Source organism: Sarcophilus harrisii, chromosome 4, assembly GCF_902635505.1.
Source record: "Sarcophilus harrisii chromosome 4, mSarHar1.11, whole genome shotgun sequence".
Taxonomy (NCBI): Eukaryota; Metazoa; Chordata; class Mammalia; order Dasyuromorphia; family Dasyuridae; genus Sarcophilus; species Sarcophilus harrisii.
The window spans coordinates 269,526,192-269,539,011 of record NC_045429.1 but is presented as its reverse complement, the minus strand read 5'-3'; positions in this window follow the sequence as shown (position 1 = coordinate 269,539,011).

Sequence of the window (12,820 nt, the reverse complement as noted above, 5' to 3'; positions counted from 1 at the left end):
AGGGGATGGGGATGAGAGGGAGAGGGTTCTAAGCTTGTGGAGAGTTACTTTTGAAGAATAGCAAGGAGGCTAGTTTCACTGGATTACTTCATGGGTGAAAGGAGAGTAAGGCAATCTAAAAATATAGGAAAGGGCTTTAAAAACCAAATAGGATTTTATATTTGACCTTGGAAGTAATAGGGAGCCACTGGAGTTTTTGAATAAGGAGGGTGGCTTGTACTTGTCACTCCCTTTGTATTTTAGGAAGATCAGTTTGATTACTGACTAGGAGGAAAGGGAATAAACCTTTAGCACCTAGTATGTGCCGGATATTGTGCTAAGCATTTTTACAAATATTATCTTACTTTAAGAGATAGGTGCTATTATTACTCCCATTTTACAGAAGAGTTAACGGAGGTTATCTGATTTGTCTTTCATACAGTTAGGAAGTATCTGAAGTTAAACTTGAATTCAGATCTTCCCCAGTGCTCTATTCATTGCACCACCCCTCTGTCTCCAGTTTAGGTGAATGGACTGGAACAGAGAGATTTGAAAATAAACCAACCAAAAAGCTATTTTAATACTCCAGTCCTGAGGTGATTAGGACCTTACAGACAGAGTAGTAGCCAGGTTAAAGGAGAATGTGGGGGAGGCAGAGTGTTGTTACTAAGGTAACAAAGGGATCTGTCGTCTGATTGGATATGAAAATTAAGGGACTTGCTCAAAGTCACCCAAGTAGTCATCTGAATCCAGGGCTCCTGATTCCAGAGGTGATGCTCTTCCCTCTGTACCACAGAACCTTAATATGTTGTTCACAAATAATAACTAAATATGGGAATAGGAATAGGTAATGGACCTGTGATTGGTTCAAGAAATTCCCCAGTGGAGAAACTCCTTTACCAATCTAGCATACCCTCTCAGCAATTTTCCAGCCTTAGAGAGTTGTTTACAGCTATGATAGACATCAAGTCAAGGGATTTTTCTATCACAGGCAGCATAAGCCAGGAAGGATTTGAAGCAGGGTTTTCCTGGCTTTGGGGCCAACTAGCTGACCATAGACAGGAGGAATATGTAAAATAAATAGACAATAATTAGGAGCACACTAACCACCCACCTCAGTCACAAAAAGTCCCTTGAAGGATGCCCCTAAGGAGCACAGTAGATAGAGCACTGGACCTGGGAATCTGAAGGACTTGAAATAAAATCCTGCCATAGACACTTCCTGCTGTGAGATCTGGACAAGTTACTTCACCCCTTTCTGCCTCAATTTCCCCATCTGCAAAATGAGGATAATAGGTACCTCTCTCCCATGATTGATGTATGGATTGAATAAGTATTTGTGAGGTGCTTTGCAAACCTTAAAGAACTATTTAAATGCTAGACATTCTATAAAGCATGAACTGGATCTTCATGGCCTCAGGGATGCTATGAGGCTGAATTTTAAAGAGAGTCAGAGACAAGGTTTGAAAGCAGGTCTTCTGACTCCAAATACAGAGCTCTTGCCATCCCTGTATATACTCTTCACAAAAACTGCAAGGGCCTGCCTATAAGTTATATTCTTCTTACCCTTTCTCAATTCCTTAGTCAGCCAATTCAGCTCTGTACTGATCTCTATTCCTGCATCCCTTTCTCCCTTGTCCTATAGTTGATTACACTTTGTCAATCTCCAAGTCTACATTGCTCCACCTTCATCTTCTTGTGCTCTTATTTATATAGTAATGAGTGGAGCTGGAGGAAATCACAAAATGAGGACAATTAGAGCCCACTACAAATTGGTCTTCACTAGCAAGGCACTCATTCCACTTTTGCCTAATCAATTCTGCATTTCACTCTCTATCACAACTGGTCCAGACCTTCTCTCTCCTCAAACCTCCTATGGTACCTCTTCCACTTTCTCAGGTATTTTATACATCACTAAAAAATAATTGAGAAGAGAGGAAGTGAGACAGAGTAAGTCAAAAAATTCCAAGCACTCCAGATGTCCACAAAATTTCACCTTAGGGTGAACATAGACCAATGAAAGACCAACAAGACTTGGACAAAAGAAGTGTCATTTTGAAACAACTTAGGACTGAGGGGTAATCAGAGTGAAATGTAAACACCTCTAGGCTAGTTTCACTGAAACTGTAAGAGGGGAGCCCTGGAGGTAACCGGGTTCAGAAGTAGCCTCTGTCTGAACCACAGGAACTTTCACCTCCTGTCAAGCTTGGCAAGTTGGAGGTCTGAGTGCCGGAAGATAGGAACCTCTGCTGATAAAGAAAGCCAGGTCCTGCTGTGCTGCTGAGAGGCAGTCCTGGTTGAGAAGGAACTAGCACACCCAGTGAATGCAGAAGCAGTGGGGCTGGGTAGCTACTGGCTGTGAGTACCTACAGGTGGGTGGAATTCTTGGTTTGGAGTTCTAGGTTAGAAGAGAGAACTGAAATGAAATCAGAGGCACCATCCCCCTCATCCCAGGGCTAGAGGTGATTATACTAATAATCTTTTTTTTTTTTAAATGAGCAAGCAAAGGAGAAAGAACTCAACCACAGAAAATTATTATGAGAATAGGCAAGACCAGGGTTCATCTTCAGAGGAGGATACTGCAGTTTAAAAAAAAAAAAAACCAAAAACCTTCTACCCCAAAGAGAAATTAAATGGCTACCTGCACAGAAAGAATTTATAAAAGAATTCAAAAGAGGGATTGAGGAAAAACTTAAAAAAAAAAAAAAAAAGCCAACTAGAAAAAAAGATCCAGAGTCTTAAAGTAGAAAATGACTCTGAAAATTAGAATTGGGCAAGAGAAAGCTAGTGAAGTTATAAGAGACCAAGAAATAATAAAACAGAAAGCATAAAAAAATAGAATGTGAAAAATAAGAAAACAACAGATCTGGAGGATAGATTAAGACGAGAAAACTAAACACTTGGACTACCTGAAAGTTATGACCAAAAAAGAGAACCTTAACAACAATAATACAAAGAAATAAATTGTCCTGAAGTGATCGAACAAGAGGGAATAGTAGAAATAGGAAAAAAAAAAAAATCCCACCAATCACTACCTCAAAGAGATCCTACAAGGAAAACATAAGAGTATCTTTGCTAAATGTTGAAAACCCCACATCAAAAAGAAAAATTTTAAAGCAACAACAAATAATTCAAATATGCTGGAGCTACAATAAAAATTGTACAATATTTATCAGTAGCTACAATAAAAGCCCACAGGTCCCTGGAATAATATATTGATAATCAAAAGAATTAGAATTGAAGCTAAAAATAGCAAAATTAAGTATAATATAGAATGAAAAAATGGACATTCAATGAACTGTAAGATTTTCAAGATTTTGTCTCAAACAAACTGGAACTCCACAGAGAATGTGTCATAGAAGTCAACTCAAAGATTAATTTCAGTATTTTATTTTTCCAAATATACATAAAGATAAATTTTCAACATTAATTTTTGTGATTGAGTTGCCTTGAATCACTGCTTTGTTGAGAAAAGCCAGGTCTATCACAGTGGATCATCACAACAGAGAACAAAAAAAACAAAACAAAAATAACCTACAAAGAAGCAAAGAAAAGATGGACAATTATGAATACAATGTCTTCCATTACTTTATATGCTTTCTTGAAATGGAAATTTGTTATATATTTTGAATCCTCCCTGATGTTCTGAACACATGACAATTTGTTTTTGTTTTTGTTTTTTCTTTTTCTGTCTTTTTCTATTTTGTTTTTTTTTTCTTATTTTGCATTTGTTTTAAATACATTAAAAAATAATTGGAACTATTGGGAAAAATTGAGGTTCTCTTATGGGAATTCTCCCTTTCCCCTCTTCCTCCTTTTCTATCACTCAAGCATTTTCTCCCCCATCCCTTCATTTCTCTTATCTTCATTCTATTCCCATATACTACCTCTTTCCTTGTTTCTAAATATGCTTATGTCTCCCATATCCTTTTTTTTTTTTTAACATGTTTTTAGAAATGTCAATGAAGAGAGGTTCAAATGCAGAAATGTTCTTTAAGGATCTTTCCAGGGAAATTGAATGGATGCCCATCAATTGAAGAATGGCTGGGTAAATTGTGGTATATGAATGTTATGGAATATTATTATTCTGTAAGAAATGACCAGCAGGATGAATACAGAGAGGCTTGGCGAGACTTACATGAACTGATGCTAAGTGAAATGAGTAGAACCAGGAGATCATTATACACGGCAACAACAATACTATATAAGGATCAATTCTCATAGAAGTGGCTCTCTTCAATAATGTGAGGATCCAAATCAGTTCCAGTTGATCAGTAATGAACAGAACCAGCTATACCCAATGAAAGACCACCGGGAAATGAGTGTGGACCACAACATAGCATTTACACTCTTTCTATTATTGCTTGCTTGCATTTTTGTTTTTCTTTCCAGGTTATTTTTACCTTTTTTCTAAATTTGATTTTTCTTGTGTAGCAAGACAACTGTATAAATATGTATACATATTGTAATGCCGGAGAAACTGAGCAAGATAGAGATTAGAGAGTATTTAATAATTTATTTAAAAGAGAGAGATTTACTGGGACCAGATGGATCAATGATTCGGTAAGACTATGAATCTATGTTCTCCAAGAATCCAGCAAACAATGAGAGTTCTCAATGACCTATATATACAGGTGGCTCAGACTCGGGGGGATAGACTCAGGCGGGGGTGGAGTCAGGGTGCTGAGAGCGGGAACGGGACTCTGACAATCTAGTTCTGACAGAATAAGGGAAGGCATGGGGGTGGGGGGAGGAACACCGGATATGAGGAGAGGCATCTTGATAAGATGGTATCTGACATTTCTATAGCTTGGGATGGGGAGAGGCATTCTGATATTCTAAAACATAAGACCTTTTATTCTTATCAAATATTCTGATAAAGAGGGAGGGGAGGTTTTGCAGGACTGAGAAGCAGGGACTGGGTCAGGATAATTACAGAAACTAAGAACTGTGGCATAACATTTCACACTCTCTTCTGAATATTCAAATCATTGAATTACCTTCCTCTAGAAGGTCTTAGGACCATAATTTTGATCAACCCTATGTAAAGCAAATAAACCAAACTAAAACTAGAAAAATGCAAGGACTCATGACAAGGACCAGTCTTTCCCTAATAACCCTAGAATTATTAGCATCAAACAGCATTCCTCATTTAGGGAGACTCACAGGCCACCCTGTTCAGATCCTCTGCAGTTGGGGAGCATCTCAGCCAGAGAATCCAGTTTGAGATGGACAGTTCACTGTGAGTTAAGTCTGTGGTCATTTGTGCATTTAACTCAGCCTCTGCTGAGTAGCAGTGCTCAAGACAGTCCTGCTGCCCATCTAAGAGGAGCACCCCACATCTGTCAGGGACTCCAAAAGAGGGAAAAAGTGGGGCCTGGAGTATCTTCACATGCTCCCCTCTCTATAGAAACAGGAACTGCTATTAGGAGACAGATATCTGAGCAAATTATGCAGTTAGACCAAGGCAGGCAACCCCAAACTATTAGAGCCCTGATATCAAAATGCTGAAATACTAATTAAGGAACTGGGATAACAGAAGTGGAGAAACAGATCAGAGAAACTGCCAGTCCTAGGACAGGTGTCTGATTTCTGGTTGTTTCTTATAAAATACTCCCCAAAACTGAGTCTGCCAGGGCAATTCCAGCAGAATAAGGGATTTCAAAGTTAAAACATTACTAGCAAATCATAGTCCAATAAATTTTAAGCAAGGAGTTAAGTAGTTTCCAATTCAATCTGAACTAATGAAAAAGGGGGTAAGGCATAAGTGCCTAAGAAAAATACATCAGTTTTTCCCAATTTCCTGACCAGTTTCAACCAGTTTCCTTCCTCTCTCTTTTTTTTTTTTACAAGGAAAAGAAATTATCAAATGACTATTCCACATATTCCACATATTCCCCAAGAGTGAATCACAATTCCTATATATAACAAACTAATACAGTAAGTTTCCTAAAAATCCCTCAAACATATAACAATAGTTATTTTTAACAAATCCCAGTTTTAACAAATCTTAAACACAATGATACAGTCAAAATTTTAACAATAATTCAACCACTTTCCCACTCCCCAATATAAGTCCAAATTACATCAGGATCCCTGCTTCCTGCTGAGAAGATGCTCTGCCCAGAGAGGGATGGGCATGGCCATACAACCTGCTACCAAAGCTTCAGATGGGCTGATCCATGTCTCAGAAGCAAGTCAATACCTGTAATTGCGACCAAAATCTAGAACAAAAATACAAATCTAACAAAAGAAGGTTAGAGCAGACTGATACAAAATGTGAATAGGCCAGTATGCATTGGCCAGCAGCTTCTTAAGAGATAAAATAGCACACCTTTGTACTCTCATTACTTAGAAACCTTTAAAAACCTGAATATTCACAGACACAAATATTCAGTAATAGACAGATGACCAGGATAAATATATATTTGCCAAGTATTTAGGCTATAATGATTACATATAATCAAGTATAACATATACTTGGATTGGAAATAGCAAGGTATGACATAATTGAATAACATTAACATCATAGAAATTAGTTACAGGAGGAAAAAATGCAGGTTCACAACCATAACATAAGCAGTTAAAATTTAACTTTAAGCAAAACAGGATAAAAATAGCTTAAATTCATTTTTTACTCCAGTTAATTATCCCACTAATTGTCAGAGGGTGGAGCTTTAAAACTCCCAAATAGCTTTAATTATAAGCCCAAGGAATCTTACTTCTAACAAATTCTATTACCCAAGTTTCAGACATATTCTAAATAGATATTTTCCATAACCTTATATTTATGAGGAAGAATTTGACTCAGTAAGTTAACACTTTTTTCATATCTAAGTAGATGTTCCCATAAGTGAACATTATACATACAAATCAGTTTGCTTTTAAAAATACCCAATACATAAACAAATATTCCAAATTACATATTGTTCATAACAGAAATATTTTCAAAAGAACAAAAAACATTATTTTCAGAAGTTCTTTCAGGATGACTTAATACAATCAATTAAAACTTAGAATATCCTACATCACATAAAAGAATCCAAGAGTTTCTTTAAAATATGAAATTTTTAGAAATACCATAACCTCATATTGGTAACAGTAATAAATTGGTTTCAGTAAGTTCAAAATTATCTTTCATATTTAACAGAAACATTTTCAAAAGGACAAGGAAAAACTATTACTTTCAGAAGCCCTTTAAATGATGGGCATAACACTAACCTGTCACTTGTATTTGGAAGGAAGGGTTGGAGTATTGGCTACACTTGTGAATGACAGTGATTCCTATGTGGGTTAGGGCACAATGGAACTCAAAGTATGATAATTTGAAAGATTGGAATATATCCAGATGTCATGTGTAGAAAGGTTCATGAGTATTACTATCTTAGAAAACATCTGTTCTGATGTCTACACTGTCATTTTATGTGTTAAGAGAAAAGAATTTTATGGTTTCTTTGAAATAACATTTCGCTTTGATATATTAAAATTTTAATAACTTGACAAAAAAATAAATGATGGGCATAATCTCAGGATACACTCAATTAAACTTATACAGAATGCCCAATTCTACAGAAAAGAATCTGGAAGATTCTTAAAAATATCAATTAAACAATAGAAGCAATTTGAATCAGCAAGGAGCTACAGTTTGTCAAAAACAAAACAAAACAAAAAACACCATCTTAAGGGGGGAAGGGGGATTCCACATGGTCATCCTTCCCCCATTCTACCATGCTTCCTGGCCCCAACTTCTCACAGCTACCCTTTTAGGGCACCATTTCCCCCAGGATCTAATCTACCAGCTAAAGAGGCCCCATCTTCATGGGGTATCTCCTTTCCCATGGCAAATGGCAAATTCACTAGGGATTTGTGCCTTTTTGTTCTCCATTTCTGGAAAGCTATTTTCCTTTCTCTTCTTCTTTCTCTCATACCATCACTTCCTGTCCCATCTCTATCTCTCTGCTTCCAATGCTTACTTGCTCAAACCTTCTCCAACATGCTTTAAACACTCCTAAACCAATACTAGATGCTCTATTTAAACTATTAATTGCTTTTGCAAATCAATCTTTCTTGTCCCTAGTCTTTAAATCACTTTCTTTTTTTTTTAAACTTTAAAAACCAAATTTCATAAAACTTAATATACACACTAGAGCATAGTTTACAAATTACCCAATACTTCTAGAAAGCAACATATCATCTAAGTAGGGAGATACACACAGGACCTCCCAAGGTAAGCAAGCTACTGGCATTTTGTTTTAATAACCTATATTATAACTTAAAATCCAGTCAAATACAGCTTTAAATTCCCAGTAATATAAAACTGCTTTTCCTATTATATTTCAAATAATGAATTTCTCTCTGGTCCACGTAGCCATTATTGCCAATGGACTTTTCCTAAGCTCCAACTTGGCCAGTGTTGAAGCTTTTATAAAAGTCAGACCACAATTGGAGACATGTGACCCCTTTTAAGTAAGTTAACAGAACAGAACAGAACAGAAGAAGTTAAGTAAGTCAACAAGTTCTTAAGATCTTAACATTCAAAGATAACTGAATCTAGCTTGCATAGGCAACAGTAAAATTATTTCCACAATTTTAAAGCTGCCCAAAAGAATATTCAGAACAAATCTGGCATGTAAAGGCAACAGTAAAATTATTTCCTACAAATTTTAAAACCATCCTAAAATCCCTAATCAGATGTTTTCTCCAGCCAGAGTTCAAAGCAATTAGCATAAACTTTTTTTGTTCTCCAGAGGCCTTATCTAAGGTAGCTCCATTCAAGCCCCGCCTAAATTTAAACTACCTGAGTGCCAGTTTTTTTTAATGTTTAAAATCACAAGTAAATTTTAACTAATTCCCAAATTTCTTAATTTAGCAGAGCTCTGACCCAAACAAAGCCACAAACAAGTGATAGAAAAACAGCACACGGACATAAGACTGCCCAGCCAAAAACATGAAACAAAACATTTAACACAGACTGGGGACTATCTAGAATTTTAGACTAGCCCTGAGGGAAGTTGTCAGCTCCAGAATCTTCCCTCCCAGAATCCAAAAGGAGATTTTTTTTTAGCCAGACGGTGTCTTAAAAAAGACACCCAGATTTATACTCTGGAATGCCCAGAGTTGTGCCAACTGGCACACAGATGTGTCTTAGACACCAGGTAGTGCCCTTTGCATCCAGAAACACCACGCCCAGAATTTATGCCCTTCAGCATTTCATAATTCTGGGAATCCAGGTGCTAGCATACAGACAGAACAGAACAGGCCTTAAAACTTAACCAGATGATCCCCAAAGAGTACTCAGACAGACTTACTCTCCTGTGGAGATGTCTACCATTGGGCTTTAGGCACAGTTGTGCTGGAAACTGCTCATTCCTGGAGGCTCTGGAAAAAATCCAGAGGGCCAGCCTCTCCAGGCCGAGAACCCACATCCCCAGCCACCCTGAGGCCCAAGGGGGGAACCCGAAAGTCTCTTATCTCTAATCCTGCTCATTTTCTAACATCTCACTGGGGCCTCCAAAATGTAACACAGGAGAAACTGAGCAAGACAGAGATTATATACCTATATACACATGGCTCAGACTCAGGGGGTAGACTCAGGTGGGGCAGAGTCAGGGTGCTGAGAGCGGGAATGGGACTCTGACAATCTGGTTCTGACAGAGTGAGGGGGAATACGGGGGGAGGAACCCCAGAGATGGGGAGATGCAACTTGATAAGATGTTATCTGACATTCCTGTAGCTTGGGATGGGGGGAAGTATTCTGATATTCTAAAACATAAGATCTTTTATCCTTATCAAGTATTCTGATAAAGAGGGAGGGGAGGTTCTGCAGGATGAGAAGCAGGGAAACTGAGTCAGGACTGGGTCAGAATAATTATGGAAACTGAGAACTGTGACATCACAATATATTGTATCTAGGATATACTTTAACATATTTAACATGTATTGGTCTACCAGCCATCTAGGGGAGGGGGTGGAGGGAAGGAGGGGAAAAGTTGGAACAGAAGTTTTTGCAAGGGCCAGTGTTGAAAAATTACCTATGCATGTGTTTTGTCAATAAAAAGCTATAATAAATTTTTAAAAAGATCTTTTCAGGGGGCAGCTAGATGGCACAGTGGAGAAAACACTGGTTTTGAAGTCAGGGGAACCTGAGTTCAAATTCAGACTCAGACATTTAATACTTCCTAGCTATTCCTTGCTCCCTGAGCAAGTCACTTAACCCCAATTGCCTCAGCAAATAAATAAATAAAAATTTTAAAATACATTTATTAATTGCCCATTATTTGCCAAAGATCTTCCCAGGTAGTCAGTCCACATTTATTAATTGCCCATTATGTGCCATCACGTCATCCTCTCCAGATGGTGATGATGATCCAGGACCATCAGAGGCAAGGCACAGATGACAACACCTCCAATAAAGTTACTTATTTCCTCTCATGTGAGATGGTAGTGATGAGTAGCAGCTTTAGGGCCACAGTGACACTTTGGGCAGAGAGACCTCTGTGGAGAGGTTTCTCCTTCTTCTAGAGGAGTTGAATGAGTATTCTCCCCAGTCCCCATGTTACTTAGAATTACTACCAAGTCAACTAAGGAATCCTCTTTCTTTCAGATCAATATCAAACTTTATTGTTATTGTTGTTCAATTGTCATCTTCCTGAGTTCAAATCTGCCCTCAGATACTTCCTAGTTGTGTGATCCTGGGCAAGTCACTTTACCCATTTGCTTCAGTTCCTCATCTGTAAAATGAGCTGGAGAAGGAAATAGCAAGCTACCCCGGTGTATTTGCCAAGAAAATCCCCAAATGAAGGCATGGATTGTCAGACATGACTGAAAAATGACCACAAAAGTAAATTTACATTCACCATACTTGGATAATAATAGTTTCATCTCTTTCAAGTTATAAGAAAACATGGTACCACACAAAAATATAGTCTTATTAATTCCTCTCCAAACTCCTTTTTTTCAGGTAGCAGTTATAAAAACTTTGCCAGAGAAAAGGAAACTTTCCAATTGGGTGAAATTTTTACTAGATCTTTTCAAATTATCAGGAGTTTTTGCCCAAACCACAATTGTCCTCTCTTACTCAAATTTCATCAATTGATCAGGTTATACCTTTTGCTAAATAGTATGCATTTCCTTTGGAAACTTTACCCTCTTGAGCAGATCCCCATCTGGAGCATACTACAAAGGGAATTCATTTCTACATAAGCCATGGAGGAATAATTCTCCATTTTAGCCACTTGCTAAATTTAGATAACTGTAAAAGAAGATCTTGGGCACCTGGGCCAAAAGGATAGGCCTGAGGTCAGAAAAATTCATCTTCCTGTGTGATTCCAGAGAAGTCACTTCACCTGTTGCCATTTCACCTGTAAGCTAGAATTGCTGGTGGAGCTGTAAAATGATCCAGCCATTCTGGAAAGCCCAAAAGGCTATTCAGCTGTGCATACCTTTTGATTCAGCAGTATCTCTACTGGGTCTGTAGCCCAAAGAGATCATAAAAAAGAGAAAAGGACCCATATCTGCAAAAATGCTTATAGCAGCTCTTTTTGTAGTTACAAGGAACTGGAAATTGAATGAATGCCCATTAACTGGAGAATGGTTGAAAAAGTTGTTGTATATGAATGTAATGGAATATTATTGTTCCATAAGAAATGTTGAGCAGGCTGATTTTGGAAAAGCCTGGAAAGACTGACATGACCTGATACTGAGTGAAATGAGTAGAACCAAGAGAAAATTATATTTAAGATTATGTGACTATCATGGACTTGGCTCTTTTCAAGCCAATTCCAATAGACCTGAGATGGGAAGTACCATATGCATCCACAGAGAGAATTGTAGAGACTGAATGTGGATAAAAGCATAGTATTTTCACTTTTTGTTGTTGTTGTTTGCTTGCTTGCTGTTTTTCTCTTGTAGTTTTTTTCCCTTTTGATTTGATTTTCATTGTGCAGCATGATGAATATGGAAATATGTTTAAAAGAATTGCACATATTTAACCTATGTCAGATTGCTTGCTGTCATGAAGAGAAGGTAGAGGGGAGGAAGGGAGAAAAATTTTAAACACAAAGTTTTGCAGGGGTGAATATTGAAAATCTTTGCATGTATTTGGAAAAATAAAATACTGTTTAAAAATAAATAAAGTGAGTTGGAGGAGGATATGGCAAAGGACTCCAGTATCTCTGCCAAAAAAACTTCAAATAGGATTTTGAAGAGTTGGACAGAACTGAAACCACAAAAGTAGGTCTTCAGAGAACTCCTCCAGGCTGTGGAAATTAGTGCAGATAAGTACTAGTACCATTAACACCTCCAGTGACTCAAAAATGAGTTTTGTTTTGTTTTTTTTAATTTCTCCTTCAGCTACTCCAGCTCCTCGGTGGAAAGAGGCTACCAACTTCCAGCTCTTTCAAGATAGGAAATCACCCTCCTCCTCCTCCTCCTCTTCTCTGTTTTCTCTTTATCTTCCCAGAATACCTTTCTTTTTGTGTCATGGCTCAAATCTCCGGAGGAGCCTGAACCTCTGAGAGACTGCAGGCTGGGCTCCTGCCTGGGGTCCCCAGCAGGAGAGATCTCTTCTTCACAGCTTGCCTTCCTTTCCATGCTCCTACACTGCCTCCAGGGAAGAACCCTCGTGGTTTGAGACCCAATGAAATCTGGCAAATGGATGTGACCCATTATAAATCTTTTGGTCGTCTGTCTTTCATCCACGTTGTGGTACTCACCTTTTCGGGATTCATTTTTGCAATGCCAGCAGCAAAAGAGACAGCCCGAGTGGTCACTGAATTCCTCACACAAGCATTTGCCATTATGGGTGTGCCACAAGCAATAAAAACAGACAATGGTCCTGCTT